Source organism: Eptesicus fuscus, chromosome 2 (assembly GCF_027574615.1).
Source record: "Eptesicus fuscus isolate TK198812 chromosome 2, DD_ASM_mEF_20220401, whole genome shotgun sequence".
Lineage (NCBI taxonomy): Eukaryota > Metazoa > Chordata > Mammalia > Chiroptera > Vespertilionidae > Eptesicus > Eptesicus fuscus.
In genome coordinates this window covers 58,905,104-58,922,215 of record NC_072474.1, presented here as the reverse complement: position 1 = coordinate 58,922,215, position 17,112 = coordinate 58,905,104, and the positions used below count along the sequence as shown (strand labels likewise).

Sequence of the window (17,112 nt, the reverse complement as noted above, 5' to 3'; positions counted from 1 at the left end):
TTCTCCAGCAATGCTATTTTATCGACTGCCTCTCTACATTTACACTGCAGTCCACTTTGACCTTTTGTTCCAAGGAAGCAGCTGAACCATCCAGCCAATCAGAGGAGCAGCTGCTGCAACGCTTAATCTGCTTCTTTTGCGGCTGCTGTTGCTCCTCCTCCTCTGCCTCCTCCTCCTCCTCCTCCTCGAACTTCTCCTCCTCCTCCTTCTCCTCCCCTTCCTCCTCCTCCAGCCGCTGCTCCTGCTCCTCAGTGGGCTTGCTTAATTCTGGTAACTTGAAACTTTCTCCTTAGCAGTTCCACAGACAAGCTTGTCAGTTTGGGGCTTGCAACCAGTAACTGCAGCAGGAGTTCCTTACTCCTCGATGTTACAGAGACTGTCAACTAGGAAATCCATTTGCCAAGGGCAGACACTGCCTCTGTAGCAAAAGGTTTCTGTGGCAGAAGGCACCAGCTATGCTCCATCCCCTTTCTTCCCTGAGGAAGAAAAACCAACTAAAAAACAAGCCACTCACGTCGGAAGGCATGATACGTTTCTAGAAGGAAGGCATGCTTTTAGATCCTTGCCCTACCCACATTTATTTCCTGCTGATGTTTGTTTACACTGTGGTGGTTAGTAGTCACTGGTGACATCACCCAAGTCACGTAGCCCTCGCTCCTGGGGAAAATGTATGTCCTAAGGCTGCCCACATTCTCAAAGGATCAAAGCCCCTACTTCCATGGAAGTTATTTCAACTTATTTCCGCATTTTATCCTTATAAAATTCAATGTGTTTATTTACATAGTCATTTTCCTCTAAGAACATCAACAGGCTTTTCTGGTTATCTATTTTCTTTCTCTCTTTCTCTATCTTCTATCTATCTATCTATCTATCTATCTATCTATCTATCTACCTATCTACCTACCTACCTACCTACCTACCTACCTACCTATCTATCATTACAGGTAACACCAAATCAATTTTTCTATAAGATCTGCTAAATGCTTGTTAATTATCCAGCTTTCCCTTATAGTTTCTTCTCATCATGGAATAGTAAAGTGTTATATTTTTAGCAACACAACTGCTAATCCACCGATTTCAAACAATGCAAGAACAATAATAGCAACACATTTTAAGGAGATTTCTTTCAAATCAGGAGAACTGCAAAGAGTTACAGGAAGTCCAGAGCATCGCCTTTAGAAGAATGGACAGAGCCAGAGCCCATGATGTTCAGAAACAGTGGGGGCTTGTGGTCCAAAAAGATAACCTCCTCCCCTGTAGTTTTTCCCAGTTTTTTTTAGACCACTCATAATTCTGAATTTAGAACACACAGTCCCATTGTAGGTGTCTACTTTCCTTTGCTATACATGTTCACATTTTGATAGAATATCAGTAACTAAAACCAGCCTTCTAAAACAATGGAAGTTGAATTAAATCCAGAACTTATTTTAATTGAAATTGTAAATAGAGTCCTTTTTTTTAAAAAAAATTCTTGATTTGGAAATTCTAATTTGATTCTCCAGTAACAATAACTTAGCTCTGTATATCTGCTTAAGTTTTTTATTTTTCAAAATAACTTTACAACTTAACACTTTAAGTAACTGCTAGAGTTAGAAAATCACTAGTATATCTTCCAAAACAGAATCAAGAAGAAAACAGAAAATCTGAAAGACATAACTACTAACAAAATAGAATCATAATTAAAAAACAAAACAAAACTCCCAACAAACAAAAGTCCTGGACCAGATGGTTTCATAGGTGAATTTTACCAAAAATTCAAAAGAATTAACCTATATCCTTCTCAAACTATTACAAAAAGTTGAAGAGGAGGAAAGGCTTCCAAGCTCATCTTATGAAGCCAGTATTACCCTGATTTCAAAACCAGACAAAGACATTACAAAAAAATAATAAAAAAATAAATTATAGGGTAATATCCCTGATGAACATAGATGCAAAAATCCTCAATAAAATATTAGCAAACCTAATCCAGCAATACATTAAAAAGATCATATACCACAATCAAGTGGGATTTATTCTGGGATGCAAGGTTAATTCAATATCCACAAATCAAGTAATATGATATATCACATAAACGAAATGAAGGATAAAAATCATATGACCATATCAACAGAGGCAGAAAATGCATCTGACAAAGTTCATCATTCATTTATGATAAAAAAAATCTCAGCAAAGTCACATTAGAGAAAATATATCTCAAAACAATATAGGCCATATGTGACAAACACACAGTTAATATCATACTCAATGGTGAAAAGCTAAAAGTGTTTTCCTTAAGATCAGGAACAAGACAAGGATGTCCACTTTCATCTTTAATTCAACATAGTTCTATAAGTACTAGCCACAACAATTAGACAAAGAAAAGGCATACAAATTGAAAAGAAAGAAGTAAAAGTGTCATTATTTGCAGATGACATGATAGTATATATTCCACCAAAGAACTATTAAAACTGATAAATAAAATAAGTGAAGTAGTAGGATTCAAAATTAATATTAAGAAATTAGTTGTATTTTTATACACCAATAATGAGCTATCAGAAAGAGATACCATTTACAATTGCATAAAAAATACCTAGGAATAAATGTAACCAGGAGATAAAAGATCTATGCTCAGAAAATTATAAGACACTGAAGAAAGAAATTGAAGAAGATATAAATAAATGGAAACATATACTACGTTCATGGAAAGGAAGAATAAGCATTGTTTAAATGTTCATACAATCCAAAGCAGTGTATAGATTAAATGCAATACCTATCAAAATACCAATGGCATTTTTCACAGAACTAAAACAAATAATCCTAAAATTAATATAAACCACAAAAAATCCCAGTAGGTTGGAGGTATCATGCTACCTGACATCAAACTATACTACGATGTTATAGTGATCAAAACAGCATGGTACTGGCATAAAAACAGACATATAGATTAATAGGACAGAAAAGAGAATCCATAAATAAACGACTATATGGTAAATTAGTTTATGACACAGGAGGCAGGAACATACAATGGGGTAAAGACAGTCTCTTCAATAAATGGTGATGGGAAAACTGAACAGATATATGCAAAAAAATGAAACTAGACCACTTTCTTATACCGTCTATACTAATAAAAGGGTAATATGCTAATTAGACAGGACATCTTCTGGACATCCATCCAGTCGTCCTTCCGGACAAAGGCACAGTGGTGGGGGCTGAGGCAGAGGCGGTTGGGGCGATCAGGCTGGCAGAGGAGAGCAGTTAGGGGAGATCAGGCCTGCAGGGGAGAGCAGTTGGGGGCGACCAAGCAGGCAGGGGAGGGCAGTTGGGGGCAATAAGGCCGGCAGGGGAGGGCAGTTAGGGGGCGATCAGGCCGGCAGGCAGAGGCGGTTAGGGGCAATCAGGCTGGCAGGCAGAGCAGTTAGGGGTGATCAGGCCGGCAGGCAGAGGCAGTTAGGGGTGATTAGGCAGGCAGGCAGAGGTGGTTAGGGGTGATCAGGTTGGCAGGCAGAGGAGGTTAGGGGGATCAGGCTGTCAGGGGAGCAGTTAGGGGCATCAGGCCAGCAGGCAGAGGTGGTTAGGGGTGATAAGGCAGGAAGGCGAGCAGTTAGAAACCAGTGGTCCCGGATTGTGAGAGGGATGCCCACAGAGATCAGGCCTAAACTGGCAGTCGGACATCCCCCGAGGGGTCCTGGATTGGAGAGGGTGCAGGCCGGGCTGAGGGATCCCCCCATGCACAAATTTCATGCACTGGGCCTCTAGTATACAATAATAAACTCAAAATGGATTAAAGACTTATATGTAAGATCAGGAACCACAAAACTCCTAGAAGAAAACATAGGCAGTAAACTCTTTGACACTGCTTTTAGTAATTCTTTTTTTTTTAATGTATCCTCAGGCAAGGGAATCAACAGGAAAAAATAAACAAATGGGACTACATTAAACTAAAAAGTTTTTGCATGGCAAAGGAAACTATCAACAAAACAAAAAGACAACCTACTGAATGGGAGAAGATATTCACCAATCATACATTTAATAAAGGGTTAATATTCAAAATATATATAAACTCATACAGCTTAACACCAAAAAAACCCCACAAAAACAAAAAACAAAGAAACAAAAAAACATACCAAATAAATCCAAACAATCCAATTAAAAAATGGGCAGAGGACTGGAATAGACATTTCTTCAAATAGGACATATAGATGGCCAACAGACATATGAAAAGAAGCTGCTCAATTTACTAATCATCACAGAAATACAAATTAAAATTACAATGAGACATCACATCACAACTGTCATAATGGCTATTATCAATAAATTAACAAACAATAAACGTTGGCCAGGATGTGGAGAAAAGGGAACCCTTGTGCACTGCTTGTGGGATTGCAAATGGGTGAAGCCACTATGGAAAACAGGAGGTTCCTCAAAAAATTAAAAGTAGAACTTCCATTAGAAATTCCATTTCTTAGTATTTATCTGAAGAAATTCAAAACACTAATTCTAAAAGACACATATATCCCTATGTTCACTGTAGATTATTTACAATAGCCAAGATATGGAAGCAACCTAAGTGTTCACTGATAGATGATTGGATAAAGAATATGTAATATATATAATATACAATATATAATATATATATATATTTGTAATATACATAACAGAATATTACTCATCAATAAAAAGGAATGCAATTTTACCATTAAAACAACATGGATGGACCTAGAGGGTATTATGCTCAGTGAAATAAGTCAGATAGAAAAAGATAAATACCTTGATTTCACTTTTATGTAGAATCTAAACACAATAAATAAACACAACAGAAACAGACTCCCTGATACCAAGAATAAACTGATGATTGCTAGAGGGAAAGGAGTGGGTGGGCTGGGTGAAAAAGGTGAAGGGATTAAGAATTACAATTGGCAGTTACAAAACAGTCATGAGGATGTAAAGTACAGCATCGGGAATATAGTCAATATTACTGTTACACCTATATCTGGTGCCAGATGGGTACTAGACTTACGGAGGGATCACTTAGTAAGGTATGTAAATGCATAACCACTATGCTGTATACCTGAAACTAATATAATATTGAATGTCAACCATAATTGAAGAATTAAAAAAACACGCCAAGATTTAAAAAAAGAAAATCACTATATCAATTCTATTGATGAGCAAATCTGGTATGTATTAGCAATATTAAGTCATTTGTCAAATTCACATAGAAAATTAGTGGCAGAACAGAAACTGAATTCAGACATTCTCAGGTTCTGCTATACATCTATAGGACTTTTAGAAATAGTTCAAATTCAGATAGTTTTAGAAATAGTTAAAATTCAAATGCCAGAAATAATATTTTCTCTTTTCTGATTTTTTTGAAAACACCTCAATACTATATGGCTAAAATATGAGTTCAACAATATAGGACCCAGAATTTTTTAAAAAATGTTAAATTGAACTACAATTCACATTTAATATATACTGAGGTGAACTATCGATGAACAGGAGCATTCCAATGTTCACACCTGATTACATATAAATTACCTGAAAAATTAAGTCTTCCTGTCCACATTCCTCTAACATGCCATATTACCATTGAGATGTCAATGGTTATTTTTTTTAAATCACCTAATACTACAACTCAGGAATTACCTGCCTTTTCAAGTCTCTCTGGTTTATTTATAACTAGAGGCCTGGTGCACAAAATTCATGCACTGTGTGTGTGTGTGTGTGTGTGTGTGTGTGTGTGTGTGTGTGTGTATCCCTCAGCCTGGCCTGCACTCTCTCACAATCTGGGATCCCTAAACTGCTGGTTTAGGCCCGGTCCCTCTCGCAATCCAGGACCACTGATTCCTAACCACTCGCCTGCCTGCCTGTCTCATTGCCCCTAACCACTTGCCTATCTGCCTGATCGCCCCTAACTGCTTGCCTGCCTGCCTGATCGCCCCTAACCGCCTCTGCCGTGGCTTCGCCCAGAAGGTCATCTGGAAGGACGACCAGAATGACGTCTAGAAGGTTGTTCAGCTGTCTGGTGTAATTAGCATATTATACTTTTATTATTATAGATAATTTCTCTCTCTTTTGCTTGCTCTCTTTTTGTCTATTTTATGGGCATTACTTGATGATCATTTATGAATTTGTACCTGGACTTAGGCTCCTCCTTTCTGCCATGCCCACTGCCTTGATCACTTAAATACTTTTATTATTTCTAAAATCCTCACATCAGTTCCTCACAGTCAGGTAGCAAGAGCACCATTCCCTGAACTATGCCAGTTCTACCTGCTCAAGCACTGATACGCTCCCTGCATTTCCTGGGCACCAAGCCCCTTCCTGTGCCTCCCTCTTACTTCTGCCTCCCCCTTTTTCCTTAGCTCCTTTGCCTTAGCACCCTTTGCAGCTCCAACTGTTTTCTGCATCTGCAGAGGGTAACCTACACCCAAACCAACTGGCATGCAGCTTTAAAAAAGGCACATCCTGGCTCTCCTCAGCATTCAGTTATTCCTAAAATGGGTTCACTCGCATCCTCTGCTTCTTCACCCATTATAAATCGGCCAGCTGGTTTCTCCACTACCAGGCTGCTAAACATTGCAAAAGGAAGTCACATAACCCTGGCAACTCATTATACTGAAAATGCATGCTGTTTAACCTCGTTATGAACTCAATACTGTGTAGCAACCTTTTCAGTTATCTTTAACTGGTTTTTCACTGCATTCCCACACAAACTGCTGCAAATCTTCTTCAGTGCTGCTTAACTGAACCTCTCTCTCTCAGTCACTAATCACCTCACCTCCTAAATTTATTGAAAAAGGCCAGATCATAAAATATGAATGAGTGCCCCTGGTCTCCTTTGCTACAGTTAGGGGTTTAAATGTACCCCTTACACCTACACACACACACACACACACACACACACACACACACACACACACACACACACACATCTTGCCTCATTCTTTTTTACTTCTTTCTAGTCTAGGAGGAAAGGTCTTCACTCATAGGACCCAAACCTTTTATCTACTGCGAAAATTAATAAACAGAAACCACATTTAAGTTGGAGTTGGGAGTGTCTGTAGGGAGGGCTCTCACCCCCTAATAGAAGTACTTTCCATCTTCATCAGGAACATTTTTTTAAATTTATTTTTATTGATTTTAGAGAGAAAGGGAGGGGGGGATACAGGTAGGTGGAGAGAGCTGTTCTACTTGTTTGTGCATTCACTGGTTGATTCTAGTAAGTGCCCTGACTGGGATTGAACCCACTACCTTGGTTGTTATCAGGACAATGTTCCAACCAACCGAGCTACTAAGCCAGGGCCAAGACTTTTTAAAAAAATTCTACTACTCCAGCAGGAAGGAGGGTCTTCTCCGCACAACCACTCAGCCAAGGAAAGTGTTACAATTCAGCCAATGAAAACCCTTTACACTTCAAACTCGCAGTTTCCTCCAGTGGGCTTTTTGTTTACAAGAGTCCCTCTGAACTCTCTCATTCATTCCTCTAGGAAACAAGTCTCCTCTCCTTTGTTCTTGGGACTTGCACTTGGTTGCAATTAGATGAAATGTCCCGAATTACAATTCTTTGTTGTTCCCCAATAAACCCATTTTGCTGGGAAAAGCTCTGGCTGTTTGTTTAAGGTCAGCAGCATGCACTAGATCTCATCATTTTCTCCTTGCTTTGGAAGAAGCCTGGTATCTACTACATCTTAACATGTCCCCCTTCTGATAGCCACCCAAATAATTGTCCCTCAGCCTTATAAAGTTTTCCTCAGCAGTCCTATCCTCGGACGATGAAGCACTATTTCCCTCTCCTCCCAGCAACAATAACTCAGTTCTGTATAGCTGCTTAAGTTTTTTTATTTTTCAAAATGCCTTTACTTCTTAACACTTTAATTTACTGCTTGAGTTAGAAAATCATGATTATATATCATAATATCTACTAGTGGCCCGGTGCACAAAATTCATGCACATTAAAAGGGGATTAATTAGCCGAAGCCGGTTTGGCTCAGTGGATAGAGCGTCGGCCTGCGGACTCAAGGGTCCCGGGTTCGATTCCGGTCAAGGGCATGTACCTTGGTTGCGGGCACATCCCCAGTAGGGGGTGTGCAAGAGGCAGCTAATTGATGTTTCTAACTCTCTATCCCTCTCTCTTCCTCTCTGTAAAAAATCAATAAAAATATATGAAAAAAAATTAAAAAAAAAAAAAAAAAAAAAAAAAAAGGGGATTAATTAGAGGAAATAATTTAATATTGCTATTTGCCCTTTCTCTATAGTAGAAGTGTCAGAGATGAAAGAAAATTAGTAAAATGTATATGAAAATCTTCCTCCTGTCAGTGTCTGGGGCTCACCACAGGACCCAGAGTCAAGTCCCCACTCACCCACATGCACCTCAAAATCGTGTGAGACCCAGACCCGGCTGGACCCCCCCATTGAGCAAGATCCAGACCTGGCCAATCCCACCCTTGTCAAGCCCTGCCGGGCAGGGGATGTAGCCTCAGGTCTCCTGGCCTGGCGCTGGGGCAGGGGGAGCAGCCTGAGGTCCCCTAGCCCAGCACCAGGACGGGAAGCGCACTTTGAGGTCCCCTGTCAAGCCCTGCCGGGTGGGGGGCATGGCCTGAGATCCCGTCAAGCCCTGCCAGGTGAGGGACATGGCCTGAGGTCCCCTGTCAAGCCCCACAGGGGTGGGGGAGGGCGAAGCCTCTGGTCCCTGCTGATTGCTCATTAAGGCTCCTTATGGAAACTTGGCCTCAGCTGTGGGTGCAGCCATCTTTGTGATGGAGTGATGGTCAATTAGCGTATTCCCTCTTTATTAGATAGGATTCTATTGACGAGTGAATTCAGTACTAGACTTCCCAAAAGCCTACCTTTGCTGTTCCTAATTCCTCATAAATTACTGACTCTTCTACCCCATGCCGACAAACTTTAGACTTCACCACTTTTCTGAAACTTTTAGGCCTTTTCTTAGACTGCCTTCTACTCATACTTTTCCAGAAACACCCACCTTCCGTTTTCTGAGTCTTTGGCTCTCTGTGATCTTTCCTGGGAACTCCCTAAACGTCCCTGATCACTCCACTCTCCTTTTATTTCATTTGTCTTTCTTTTCTCTTACCCCCTCCCTGCCTCACCTTCCACCCATTTCATATAGGCACTCTATTAAAGCTTAATAAATTGTGCTCTAATTAGGCTCCTGGGGATTGCATCCTGCCCCTGCCACAGGCAGTATAAATGTGGGCAGGCTGTATGAGAAGCTCTGAAATTGTTCTGGGGAATAAATGAGATCAAGCATGTGAAACATGTAAAATAGTGCCCAGTAAATGAGTGCTCAATAATTATTAGTATTATGACCCTAATCAACACTGTCAAAGACTCATATTATCTAATTCACAAATTTCTCCTCCTTCTGACCCTTCTTGTTAAATAATGTTTTTCTCTTTATGAATCAGATTCATAGCATGAGTCACCTTTACTCCTCCCTCTTCTCTCCTTAAGCAAATCTGTGGGCTGTCCTGTCATGTGTCTTTAATCAGTCGGCCTTAGTCAGCTGCAATATTATGATAACCTTCAAATGATCTTTCTTCCTCTATTCACCCTATCTCCAATACATACATTTCACTACTAGAGTAAATTTACCTACTGCGATTATAATCTGGTCACTCACTCCTTCGCTTAAAAACTTCAATAGCTCCCAACCATCTCTAAAGTGAACCCCAATTCTTTGTATATGACGATTAATTAACCCCCTCCATCAATTAACCCCTCTTTATCCTCCAGTTCAGGTGCTTATATCTCCTAAGGAAACCACTCCAGACATACCTGTACATTATTTTCAAACCCGCTCTGAACTTTTCTACCCAAACATTTTGTTCATGCTGTTCCCTCTGCCCGGAATGTTTTCCCATTACATTTCCTCCTGGAAAAATTCTATGCATAACTCAGGTTTAGGCCAGTTGGAAGAAACCTCTTCCTCCTTTTAACTTAAAAAATCCTTTTCATCTCTTATGATATTTATCTATTTTTCCCACACAGTTTCGTTATTATATGAACCTATGTTATCGCTATTGGAATGTAAGTTCTCAAGGACAAGAACTGTATCTTTTCTGCAGCCATTACAAAGAACAGACACTCAGTAAGTGTTGAATGACACTCAATTAAGTGTTGAATGAATTAACTGATAAATCAACCACTCTTTCAGAGACCCAAGCATAGCTCTTTTGATTAGACTTGAGTTTACCAAGCAATATTTCTACCCACTTTTAAAATATATTTTATTGATTTTTTACAGAGAGGAAGGGAGAGGGATAGAGAGCTAGAAACATCGATGAGAGAGAATCATCGACCAGCTGCCTCCTGCACACCCCCTACCGGGGATGTGCCCGCAGCCAATGTACATGCCCTTGACCGGAATCGAACCTGGGACCTTTCAGTCTGCAGACCGACGCTCTATCCATTGAGCAAACCGGTTTAGGCTCTACCCACTTTTAAACATTTCCCATTGTAAGTCTACACTTATGATAAAGTAGATGCCTCATGTAGATTCAAATAAAGGATACCAATAACTGCCTAAAGAAATAAACTACTGATGTGAAATCACAGATATGTAAAATAGTAGGGTTCTTTCCAAAACGTTTTGAAATCTTTTAAGTGTTTACATCATCCGGTTTCTGCTAAGTTGCCTGTTTCCTTTTCTACACTACAGCAGGCTTGCAGATTTCTAATTTCCTTACATAACTTCTTCAGCAGATTCCAAGTGTTTGGTAATATGTGTGCCTGACCTTGTGCTATCAAGAGCAACAGCTCCAAAAATGCTTTGGCTACATTGGTTTTAATTTCAACATCAACTTGAAGCAACCGATGAAATCAGATCATTTCTTGGCCACATTAACTTGTTTTCATATGTTGTTTTACAATCAGGTTGATGTGTTTCCTAAGACAAAACAATATATTAAAGTTATTTCTTTTTTGTTTGATAAGGTGCTTCTCGTGCAAGGTTTCTTCCTTGTGATTTTTATCAATCTTTGTAAATACACTAAGGAGCAATGCATTCCATAAGATACAGAGTATCCATAAATAGTAATAACTAAATCTGAGATGACATTTCCATAATCATGAAGCCAAAGTTTTTGGGGTGCATATAATCTAGAAACTCTGGTGCTGCTGCACAGGCTCCTGATCAAACCTTAGTGGGCTTTAGGGCTCATCGCTGGACATCATCATCGTCATCCGAAACAACAAATATCAAAACAAACAAACAAACAAACAAACAAAAAAGGACAAAGGAATGGGAGGGTATATGGAAGGCAACTAGCATTTATTGAGAATCTATGCTCATTTTAATAGATGTGAAAATGAAAAGTTAATTAACTTGAGCATTCAGCTAGTAAAAGGCTGACATGAAGTCAGCATCTGAAATGCCATTAAGTTGCCACCAATCAAAAGCTTTTAAAGATAAACACTATTCTTATCCATTGATAACACATATACATTTTCTATTGGAAATAGAGTCCTTTCTTTTGGTCTGAGGTTTATATTAAGATGAGTGCATACAGTCTTATAATGGGCTGTCTGAACCAAAGACATACTGGACCAGAACAAGCTACTTCGCTACTCTGAGACCACATGTGTGTGTGCATGCATGTGTGCAGTGGTAGAAGACAGTTGTAGTTGCAGCAGGGGAAGGAAGTAGCTGAGATAAGGTATTAAGGGAAAGAGGAAGGTGGAGAGAAAAAATGATGGAAAAACAACTTTTAAGTTGTATTCTTAATCATATTTCTCTTATTAAGAAATTAATACATAAAAATGGCAGGTAAGCCGATTTGTTTTTAATGTTAAAAAAACCGTACAGTATATCTTAAAGAATAATTATAAAACCTTATAAAGAATTTGTCTTTGCCCTACCGGTTTGGCTCAGTGGATAGAGTGTCGGCCTGCGGACTAAAAGGTCCCAGGTTCGATTCCGGTCAAGGGTATATACCTGGGTAGCAGGCACATCCCCAGTAGGAGGTGTGCAGGAGGCAGCTGATTGATGTTTCTCTCTCATCGATGTTTCTACCTCTCTATCTCTCTCCCTTCCTCTCTGTAAAAAATCAATAAAATATATTTTTTTAAAAAGAATTTGTCTTCGAAAGTGGAACAGTGACATTCAGAACAGGCTCATATTAACAGGAATAAGAAATTTCTAGTTAGATACACTATCTTCTTCAGTAACAGCAAAATAAATATGCTGGTTTTATTTAAGACCAAAATAAAAAACAACAACCTAATAAGATCAATTTAATTAAAAATGTTTCCTCCTTTATTGATTAGGCTTATCGTATATATTAGAAGATTGCTGAATACACTTTCATGAGGATAGAAACTATATAATCATCTTTTCCAACGACACTCCTCTTTAATTCTGATGGTGGCTCTCACTTTTAAAACTGTGTGTGAGCTTATTTCATTAAACTCTATCTGACTAGCCTTCCTGGAGTCTTGAATGGCTCACAGGGTGGGTGCATTTATTCAGATTCTAAAATCCTGAAGAGCTGCCAGAGAGGACAGAGGAGACCGCTGCTGACAGCGAGTCAAGGTTAAGGGCCTGGACAGCTGGGGATGCATCACTCAGGGCTCCCTTCCTCGCCCCACTGACGGCCTCGATGTCACTAACCGGCTCCAACATTTCCAACAGAGAAAACAAAATTCCAAACAGTCACCAAGAAGACTGAGTCTTGATTTCAAATCAAACGACTAGTAATTATAATTTATGGTACATGAATACACAGTTATCTAGATATTCATGCAGAGGCTGTCTTTTTTTAAAGTAAATTTCTTATAACAATTGTGAGTTGTTTCTCCATAAAAAAAAATGGTTAAAAATAAATTCTTTGAGACAACTTACATAATTGTTCTCCAACTTTCTGGGCCAGGGAAAATCCATCATTTTGCCAGATGGAATCTCGGTTGGTGATCACTGCCAATAAGTAAGTGCTCAAGCACATTTTCCTGGAATGGGACTCCCCGGGCATGACTTTCTCCAAATCTCCCTCGGGAGTCCAGATAATGGTGTTTCTGTTCTCATAAAACAAGTCGTGTCCCGTACAACAGCTGCTACCACACCTGACATCAGCTGCCTTAAACTGTCCCAGTGACTTTTCACCCTGTTAAATGCTATTTTCTGGTAGAGGAGAAGCAGGCTTCCGTGGGCTTCCTTAGAGAAATGTCAAAATTGTTTAGTGTGATATGGTAACCGACTGGCTGTTTCCGTATCCATAAAACAGAAAACAAACTTCATATTTCTGAGACATGAAATACTAAGCATGAGCACAAAATCAATATCAATACATTGGTAGAATCGATTTACTTCAACAAAAGGCTGCATGCTTTGCTTTAAAGCAACCCAATTATTAGAGTAAGTGAAATTATATTTAAAAGCAAAATAAAAAGAAGCAGTGATTGTGTGATCAAGAATAGGTCACATTAAAAAAAACCTCAGGGGATTAAAAATGGTGGCAGAGTAAGTGGATGCTGCACGGACATGCCCCCAAGGAACAAACTGGAATTACTACTAAAATACAGAAACACTTCCTGAATGATTAACGGATAACTCGCAGGAGAGAACCCTGACACCCGAGGACCGAACGTGGAGACGGAACAGAGACTCCATGTTCACATTCCAATCCCCATGTGTACCTTATCTCACCTGGGAAAAGGGATGCTGGTAGTGTGATTAAGTTATGGATTTGGTGATGAGGAGATTATCTGTGATTATCCCAGCCCACCCACCATCACAAGAGTCCCCATAAGAAGGAAGCCAGAAGGTCTAAGACAGGAGACGGGCAATGGAAGCAGAGCGGTTGTGATGCACTTTGAATATGGAGCAAGAGATAGGACCCATCAAATACAGGCGGCTCTGGAAAACTGGGTCAGATTGAGGAAAGGGGCGTTTCCCTGGAGCCGACACCCTGATTTTAGTCCTGTAAGACCCCTTTCGGACTTTTGACCTCCAGATCTGTAAGACAATAAATGTGTTGTTTTCAGAAAAAGAAAAAAAATCTCAGTAGCAGTGCCTTGAAGTGTCAATATAACTAGTGGGTTTTAAGTGATATGATTTGCCAATAAAAATCCTTAACAATCCAATCTCTGAGCCCAGGCGTTGTGGCTCAGTGGTTGAGCATCAACCCATGGACCAAGAGGTCACCAGTTTGATTCCTGGTCCAGGCACATGCCTGGGTTTCGGGCTCGATCCCCAGTGAGGGACATGCAGGAGGGAGGCAATCAATGATTCCCTCTCATCATTGATGTTTCTCTCTCTCTCTCTCCCTTCCTCTCGGAAATCAAAAATATATTTTTTAAAAATTCAATGTTTGACAAAACTGGACCGACTGCGTTAAATAATTGTGTGATAATAGCTTCTATGTCTAGTGCTATACGTGTGCAGTGCATTATTAGAATTCATAAAGATACCAAAAAACTTTTTTCCTCATTGAACTTTAGTGAGGAGACATAAAAGTTGAAAAAAAGACATTTCCAATAAATTTGAAAATAAACTTATAAATGAATAAATAAATCTAATAAAACCAATGGTTCCCCCCCCCCCCCAATAGGCAATGCAATGGATTATTTAAATAAAGAAAATGAGTTGAAAATGAATTAAAATTCCACAATAACTTTCCAAAATATTACTTCAGGAAGACAACTCTAAAACATAAATCAATCCAATTTTAAAATTCTAGAGACAGCCTAGTGAAACACCTTTGAACAAATGAGTACTTCTGAAATAATATCATCATAGACTTCAAATACCTCTGTATGAAAGAGATAAATAGTAGAGAATTTGGTCAAACCAAGTAATAACTGAAGGGATACTTTTTGCTAAGAAAAGTTTAAGTGAGATAATATTGTCTCTCCCTTTCCTGTCCATTGGTCCACTACCACCACCTATATCAGTGATGGCGAACCTATGACACGTGTGTCAGCACTGACACGTGTAGCCATTTCTGATGACACATGGCCGCATGTTGAGGATGAAACATTTGCTGCTCCTGAGGATGAAACATTTGCGACTATTTTCATGGAGTTACTTTTTTCCTCAAAGTGACACACTACCCGAGTTATGCTCAGTTTTTTGGCGAAGTTTGACACACCAAGCTCAAAAGGTTGCCCATCACTGACCTATACTTTTCCGTATGACCCCACCGCTCCCTCGTTTAAATTTGTTTAAGTTAACCTCTGGATTACAGCTTTTTCTTCCTAATAATAGGTTTTATTGATTCTGTTCTTTCCCACCCTACATCCAGATTTACAGACTTGATCTTTCTAAAATGCTGTTTAATAACATCAAAAAGCTTCAATTGTTCTTCATATCTTATAAAGTTAAACTCAAATTCCACACACACACACACACACACACACACACACACACACACACACACACGTGGTCTTTCTAGTCCACTCTGCTCTATGACTCTTCCTTTCGCATGAACTGGGGGGCCCTGCCGTCTGTTGTACTTCACTTTCCTGATGGTTTATGTTCCGGGCATTCTTCTCGCCTGGATGCCCTCCACAACCCATACCCACCCACCCAAACAAGGCACAGCCTGTGTGGGCTTCTCACATGCTGCTCTTTTGGATTCACCCATTCAGGGGATTTTGCCCTGAATAAAGGAAGCTACAATTGTCAAGTACAAAAGTAGTTCGGTTGTCACTCTACAAGATTTCTCTAAAATCTGATAATTACTACTCTCTTACTTGAAGCATTTGTCATCCTTGATTTAAAAGACAAAACCATGTTTCTTTTTACAAATTAACAATATCACATAGCAAATTTAGAAAACAAAAACGAAGGAAATTTTGAAAACATAAGAACAAGTCAAAACCAGTTCTATCACTAACATAAGCCATGTTTAATACGATTCTAACCATCAACAAAACGAAAAGGGAGCCCACTATATGGGAGAACATATTTGGCAATAATACATCTGATAAAGAGTTAATATCTAAAACATATAAGGAACTCATACAACTTAACAGAAGAAAGATAAACAATCCAATTAAAAAATGGGCAAAGGACCTAAATAGATACTTCTCCAAAGTGGACATGCAGAAGGCCAAGAGACATATGAAAAAATGCTCAAAGTCACTGATCATCAGAGAGATGCAAATTAAAACGATGAAGTATCACCTCACACATGTTAGAATTGCTACCATCAACAAATCAACAAATGACAAGTGCTGGTGAGGATGTGGAGGATAAGGGAATCTTAGTACACTGCTGCTGGGAATATAGACTGGTGCAGCCATTATGGAAAACAGTATGGAGTTTCCTAAAAAAAAATTAAATATGGAACTGCCATTTGACCCAGTCATCCCACTTCTAGGAATATATTCGAAATACCAATGAAAAAAAAATGTATGCACCCCTATGTTCATAGCAGCACAATTTACAATAGCTAAGATCTGGAAGTAGCCCAAGTGCCCATCAGTAGATGAATGGATAAAAAAGCTGTGGTACATTTATACCATGGAATACTATGCAGCAGTAAAAAAGAATAATCTCTTACACTTTACTAGTAAAACAGCATGGAGGTACCTGGAGAGTATCATGCTAAGTGAAATAAGTCTGTCGGAGAAAGACAAGTATCACATGATCTCACTCATATGTGGAATTTAAGTAACAAAATAAATTGATGAATGGAGTGAATCTAGAAACATGGAAACATGGAACAGAGTGCAGAAACTTGGAGGGAAGGCAGAGAAGGGTGGGTGGGTGAGAGGTAATCAACCAAGGACCTTGTATGCACATATGCATGGCCCATGGACACAGATAATGGGGCGGTGAGGGCCTGGGGCAGGATGGAGAGGGTCAATGGGGGAAAAAAGGGACATATGTAATACTTTCAACAATAAAGAATTCTTAAAAAAATACAATTCAATATTCTTCCTGCATTATCCTACGTTCTACTTTTTCTCCATGTATATAATATATAAAGATGGACAATATAATGTACTTCATGTCACTGAACTGTATAAAGATGGCTGAAATGGTAAATTTTATGCTATGTATATTTTACCACAATAAAAAATATGTGATTATGCAGCATGTACCGTTTTATAACATTTTCTTTTCATTTAATAACAAGTAAATTTCTATGACATTTCTATTTCTCAAAA

The 17,112-nt window shown here is 39.1% G+C and overlaps 1 protein-coding gene across 1 annotated transcript in view; it reads right to left on the bottom strand.

Annotated features, from left to right (window-relative positions):
* Positions 1 to 17,112, bottom strand: part of FAM13A (family with sequence similarity 13 member A) — a 254,998-nt gene that overhangs the window by 103,518 nt on the left and 134,368 nt on the right. The window lies entirely within an intron of this gene.